Source organism: Lactuca virosa, chromosome 8, assembly GCF_052849685.1.
Source record: "Lactuca virosa cultivar CGN04683 chromosome 8, Lactuca_virosa_CGN04683_v6, whole genome shotgun sequence".
NCBI lineage: Eukaryota > Viridiplantae > Streptophyta > Magnoliopsida > Asterales > Asteraceae > Lactuca > Lactuca virosa.
Genome location: NC_136433.1, coordinates 354,370,563 through 354,378,258, shown reverse-complemented (window position 1 = coordinate 354,378,258; position 7,696 = coordinate 354,370,563).

The window sequence follows — 7,696 nt, the reverse complement described above, 5'->3', positions numbered from 1 at the left end:
AATTCATGGAACCAGTATCATTTTGTTTATCTGTGAGTACTCACCAACTATTTTTATAGTTGACGCTCGTTTTACATGCTTTTTCAGGAATCATCGAGTAAGTGGCACTTAGGGACAATTCACCTTTAGGAGCATTCGCATGTGTTGTATTTAAATTTACATTGTAATTTCTTTTAAAAGTTGTTCAAACCCATTGTGAATTTGTAATGATTTTTAATACTATGGTTGGTGTTGTCTTTTAACTTTTGCGATGAAACCCTTTGTACTGCCACGCCCTGTGTTTCCGCTTTAGCGGGGTGTGACAGCAGCCCAGATAGCCACCTGCAAAGTAAGTGCTTGACGCACTGCCACTGCATACTCCCATGGAAGTCCCTTTGCGTACCTGTCTATTTTCGTCAACTCATCTGGGACAATACGCAAAGCAAACTCCATTTTGTCTGTTAAGTTATTGGTATATTCATCAATGGTCATACTTCCCTTCTTCAACGTCAGGAATTGGTTTTCTAGCTCAAGCACATTTTGGGCCAAGCAGTACTTGCGCTTGAAGTGCCCCAAGAACTCTGCCCAAATCAGTTGTAGTGGCTCATTAGGGCTTAGGGTTTTCCCCAGAGTATTCCACCAACGAGCAGCGCTACCTCTGAACTGACGCACTGCAAGTGTGGTTTGTAACTTGCCTTGGCAACCACACGTCATGAAAGCCAATTCCATTTCCGAGATCCAATCCATTACTCCGACAGGATCTTCTTTTCCAGTGAAAGTTGATGGCTTGCAAGTCATAAAGTCTTTATACTTACACCCATTTCTCTCCACTCTATCCTCGTGGTTATTTCTCCCAACCAGAAGTGGTTCACTATGACCAAAAGATCTACCGTTGTTTCCTTCTTCAGATCGATCGTCATTTAATTCACGTTGTTCAACAAGAATTGAGGGTTCACTCCTGTTGTTTAGCAATATTTGCCTCATTTCCTCCCTTTGTTCAGCCATCATTGTCTGAATCATGGCTTGTACACCAGCCATGGTGATGGGTTCTGGTGCAACTCCTGCTATAGGCACCTGTTCCATCACTTGGGGTTGAGGTTGCTGATTTCTATTTACATTGCAGCTCCACTTCGGGTTCTTGCCATTATGATCTATACGCCAAATTAAGTTAATTTAAACCTTTATCTACGACAGGTATTTAAATTCTCCTTATCACTCCGAAACGTTACATGTTAGTTCTAATATCGTAGTCATACGTTTAGAATCCTACACACATAAGGTTTTCAGATCCGGTCGGCAACAGACCATAGATCCGAACAAATAATATCATATATGGCAAACATATAGCATTTAACACTTAAAAGCATTGTAGGCATCTTTCCTAAAATATACTAGTGCTCGTGTCTAAAATATGGTAGACACTCATCTCACAATCATCACTTAGCATTCTAAGTTTAAGTCTAGAAATCCTACAAATTCCTAGTTCCCTTAAACTAATGCTTTGATACCAACTATGACATCCCCTAATTTCTCGGCCAGAAAAGACCGATTTATTTTATGCTTTTTAAAATAAAATCAGAGTAATCCTTTTAAAAGATGTTGCGGAATTTGTTCCCAAAACAAAACGTGATAAAAATTTATCAAAACCTTTCTTTAAGAAATATATATTTTTATTTCATATCAAAACCTCGGGATGTCATGTTCCGATACAGATCAAAAGCATAAACAAGACATTATAGCCTTACAACAGTTATTTACAACTACTGGCTTATAATCCAAAAATCACTCATCATCATCATCCAACAATGCTCGGGGTCCACTTTCTGTAACATAAAAAGTTGAGTGGGTCAGGCTTGGAAGCCTGGTGAGCATATAGGGTTTTCAACCCACAATAAATAATAAATTTATTAAGTTCATCAATCGACAATAAATTTATTAATTTCATCAATAAAAAATAACCCTAATTACCCATTCCCGTTATCCTCACTTTACGTCCCTAAAACAACTATCACAAGGGACCTAGCCTAAGGATTTTCATTAGGGGCACAACATTGCTTCGGAGGTTCCTCAGCAATTTATGTCAAATAAGGCAACCATCGGGGTGACAACACTGCTTTCCTCAGCAATTTATGTCAAATAAGACAACCAATGGGGTGACAACATTGCTTTCCTCAACAATTTATGTCAAACAAGACAACCAATAATGTGACAACATTTCTTTCCTCGGCAATTTATGTCAAACAAGACAACCTGACATAAAACAACCAATAAGGTGACAACATTGCTTTCCTCAGCAATTTATGTCAAATAAGACAACCAATGTGGTGACAACACTGCTTTCCTCAACAAGTTATGTCAAATAAAACAAACATCGGGGTGACAACATTGCTTTTCCTCAGCAATTTATGTCAAACAGGCACGAAGTCACATCATCGCCAAGGTTTATACAACAGGCACTAAGTCCGTAGCTGCCAACATACTAAATCCATAGCTACCAGTATACATCTATACTGTACTAAATTCATAGCTACCAACGTACATCTATACTGTACTTTTATCCCTCATCCTTTATCTACCCATGTTTTACCCAACATATTTGAAGATAAAATATATATACATTTTAAATTATTTTAAACATGTATAAAACACCCATTCAACATCCATTTCAAATAAATAAACAACATATATACACATAGCACGTATTTTATATAAAATACTTCATATCTATGTGTAAGATGAAAGTGACTATACACTCACTTGATTTAACGATAATTGGGCAGCACTTCTTTTCCTAAAACGATCGTTTCTAATAAAACCGGGAGTTTTATTAAGAAACCAGGGTCTGCGAGGGTCGGGCTTCAAAACCGAAAAGATAAATTTTTCGGGCTTCTCGGGAACTTCGAGACATGTTTCAGGTTCTATAATTGATACCCAGGCTTCGGGGGAAGTTGGAATGAAAGAAATATTGAAAAAGGGGTTAAAAATGACAAGTTTGCAAAATATACCCGGGAGGTCTCACACCCTTCTATTTATAGGGGCGAGGCTTCTGATCCAAGGGCTGAGAAGCCTCCACGCGTCAGCAGATTCGGAGCGAAGTCACGTGGGTTGCGCATGCGAGGGTCTTGCTGGTAGCTTCTAAGTGGACCGAGGTCTAGGGTCCGAGGTGGGGGTTCGTGGCACACCTGCGAGGCTCGGACACGTGAGAAAGGGCACGCGTCGGACACCCATTGGACCGAACTTCGGATGCGAGGGCAGGCGACACGTCTCACCAGCTGGCTTCAGTGACTCACAAATTTCGGACACGTGGCACGTTTTGAGCGAGGGTGACGTGGCTTTTCCGGGTGAAGCTTATGTATGCGAAATTTATCGAATTTTGTACCAAAATCTTCTAAACTTCATAACCTTTTCATACGAGCTCCGTTTTTTATGTTCTTTATATGCACGCGTAGGTAAAATTACGCTCTACAACTTTCGTTTAGACTTCGTCGGCTAATTTTGAATTTAATTTTTATATTATTATTTTTAACAGACCGGGACAGGAAATCCGTTAAAAATTCATAACTTCTTCATCCGACGTCCGTTTTCGTCTGTCTTTTTACTGTTGTGCTACTATTGACGAGACCTTCGATTCTCGTTTAGGTCGTGTCGGCTAAAAAGCACTCGATCTAAAATTCTAGTTTTTAGCTGTCTACTGCTAAGCTGAAACTTAGAAAAATCATAACTTCCTCATACGAAGTCAGATTTGGGCGTTCTTTTGATACCTACTCTCGGTTTAACGAACACTACGACTTTCGTTTAGATCACTAAGGGTAAAAAGTAGTTCAAAAACTCACTTTTTACGACATTCGGCACCGTGCCGGTTTTGTCGCGAAACTTCGACAGGTCATAACTTCTTCGTTATAACTCGGATTTCGGCATTCTTTATATATCCGTAATCATTATCACGACCACTACAACTTTCTTAATAGATATCGGCTTTATCTAATATTTATTTTCGACGCTCATTTTTATTCTTAATTAATTAAACCCAAATAATTAAGCATAAAACACATAATTCACATAATATTCACATAATTCCTTTTCATTTCTTCAAAATGAATTACAAAGGGTAACCTAGACTATCACATCAATATTAATGTCTAGCCTAGAAACACGGGCATTACACTTTTAAATGTAACAAGATGAAGAAATGAACTCCTTGAAGATGACTTAACCATTTAAGACCATAATCCCAACCGCAAGCTTCCACGTTTGGTTTTGGGCTTAATTATAGTCTTAATGGTTTAAGTGTTGCAACTTTTAGAACATGAAGATTTGAAGTCCTTTTGCAAGCAAGAGTTGACTTGACAAGTGGGAGCTTGAAGATCTTTTGAAGTGTCCCTTAAGTCCTTTAGGAAAGACTTAATAATTCTTCTGATGTCTCACAAAAATTATTACTAGACATGGCTTGGTTTATACACATTATAATGCATGCTTGTGATGTTTATTTTATGTTAAATGTATGTTATGTTTTATGTATAAAAATGGTTTTTACATGTCAAATAACATTTTTTTCATAAGATAATATCAATTGGAGTTTGAGTAAAAAAATATTTAAAAGATAACATAAGATGTTTATAAATGGATATTTATAAAAACGTTTTACTGGTTATCGGTTACCGGTTAAAACTCAATTTTTTGATGAAAATAGTTTTATTGTAAATATCCAACTTTAAAATATTTCAAATGGTTTAAAAGATGTTTAAACATTATATAAACTCCATGTATTTATAACAAATAAGGAGTTTTTATTAAAAATACTGAAATCGGTTTATAGCGTTATAACGACAAATAATAAAACTAGTGATTATTTTTTGCGTCGAAACTTAATATATGATATTGGTATTTTAAACATAACGCAACATGTTGATATTATGTTTTATGCATGCTAAATGAGATTTAAAACATAAGTATCATCAACCAAGTTTTGGTTTATCAAAATATGACTTTTATCATAAGATGCATAAAATTGAGTTTATAAAATAAAATGAGTTTATTCTACAAATTCATTAAGTCATAAGCTTTTTAATTGTTAAAAGGAGATTTAAAATAGTGATTTTATAACTCATCCAAAACTCCAAGTCTTAAGTATAAAGTAATGTTTTATTAAGACTATTACCGGTTCTTAAAACCGATCTACGACTAAACTTTAAAATACCGGATTTCGGTTTATAATTGATTGCGGTTAATGGCCAATAAAATGAAGTTTTATTTGGCACCAAAAGAACCTCATAACAAGTGATATGAATTTTATAAAAGGGTACATGAATTGTTGGATGCATGTAGTATTCATGAGACCATGTTTTTATAAACTATAATTGTAAAACATATATAAAACCTTTTCTAAAAATGAAAGTCATTGCCGTCCTTTTGAAGAACACTCGTTATCATTTGAGGGTTTTAGTGTCACGGGGTCACCTGCGCCTAGGATTGGATTTTGATGTTCAGGGTAGTTTGTAGTTTCTGGTTTCTAAAGGGTCACCTTGTTACTGGTTAGTTGCAATGCTACAAGTTGTTTCAAGTAGGATGACTTGATTGGAAAGGTCACCTAAGCATGAGAGGTCTGAGGCATAGATTGGATAACCATGCCAAGCTAAGCAATAGTTGTTTAGAATCCCATAATCTAGGAGTTACATATCATATGCAATTGGTAATCGCTACCTACCGAGTTTGATTAAGTTTATGAGATAAAGGTCACCTAAACATTTACTTTTTTCGTTACTTGGATCCTAGACTTTAATAAATTAATGATTTAAGAAACAATAAAAGGTATTAATTTTTAAAGACTAAATATGAAAATACTAAATGAAACTTTGTTAAATTCTGGTGATAATTGTTAATAATTTTACACCCTACAAAACCTCTCTCTTGCTGAGTTTCAAGAGATAGTAGCATTTGATGGTTATAATTTCTATTACTGATATAATATCTTGAGGTTCTACCTTTAAGATAAATAGAAATTTATAAATACTGAAAGATCCCATACCTGAATAACCTCTGCAAACCAATTAGTCTGATCATGATACTTTGATGGAAGTATTATTGTGATGATATTGATGTATCTCACATCATACTGAAGAAATTAACCATGACTTGCAGAAAGTCTTGGATAATTATGAAACATATCAGATGTCTCATCAAGTAAAGGAAATATTCAATCAGAACACTAAAAATAGCTTCAAGTCTGTTCAAGCATTGAATAAAAGGAAGTCTAAGAGATTCTGCACTCATATAGACTTATAGTTCAGTTAAGGGATATACCGCATGAACCCAGAAATCAAGAAAGCATCGAAATGATTAGTGTTGTTTCTATTGTGGAATAAACTGGACACTAAAGGAGGAATTGCTCCTCTCATCTCATCAAGCTGAAGAGTCTAACTTGGACAAGACTTCAGATATATATATATATGTTGGAACTACTTATTTTTCCATCATTCACTTGAATATGTAATACTTCATGTGACACTAATAATTGATATTATGTGTTGATGATTTGAAGAAATAATCAACTGATCACAAACGAATGGTATTTTGTGTTGAAGATATAACAAGTGTTGTTATAGTCTTTTATTTAAACAATAAATCTATTGTACCTATCCTTATAGGGACATGTAACAGTTGTAATTTATGAATAAATCTAGATTTACTTATCGTTTAATGGATGTTCACATTCATGTTCTGAAACGATATATTCTGTGTTAAAGAATATTTTCTCATAGTGTTATTTATGATGTAAATCTATAACATTTCATTAAATTAATAGTTCTGATCATAACACCTATATAATCAAATGATATTTTATTGGAACTTATCTATGTCATAATCATCATGACAATATAAATAAGAAATACATATACCAACTTCAAAAGGATGGAATTTTTAAAGACAAATGAGCTTCATTCATTTGATATATGTGAATTCTATTTTTATGGGAAGATGATTCAAAAGTGTTTTTCTCTATTAGTAGTTAAATAATAAAAGGCTTGACAAAGAGTTATACATAAGTGATGCATGTAATCCTTTTCAATCCATGACTAGATTTGGTGATAGATGTGTTTTCAATTTCAATCACGACTTTTATTCGTTATTTTTGAAAGCTTTGATTTGCTTAAATTGTTTCATAGTGAAGATTGACATACGACTTAATGAGATCATCATTATCCTTTCGTTGTGATAAAGAAAATGAGTTTTGTAAACCAAGTCTTCTTGGAACATCTTAGGAGTTGTGGAATTGATCCAGAACTCATTCCGACAAAAACACTCACTCATCATTAGTATGTTTATTATGGCACAGGATCATCTGGTCACTTGAATCTATCTTTTGATATTCGAGGTAGCCTTCGTATTCTCTAGTGGGATAGGGTCACCTGGCCACTAGCTGAATGTCGATAGCACAAGCTTTTAGAGAGGATAAAACATAGACCTTGAAGTCTATTATATGATGTTTTAAAGGGATTATTTACTTTATAAAATTTTGGAATTATGCTTACTGCAACAAATATATATTGAATATATATTTCCAACCAAACAAGATTACATACTTATATTTGACTGAGGATGAAATGGTTCATCCTTATCTAAAAGGTATAGAGTTATAGAGCTTATGTTAGAAAATAAGTTTAACCACTTTAGCATCTATAGTTGCATTTATGTAGATTATCCTAAATGATTGTTTAGG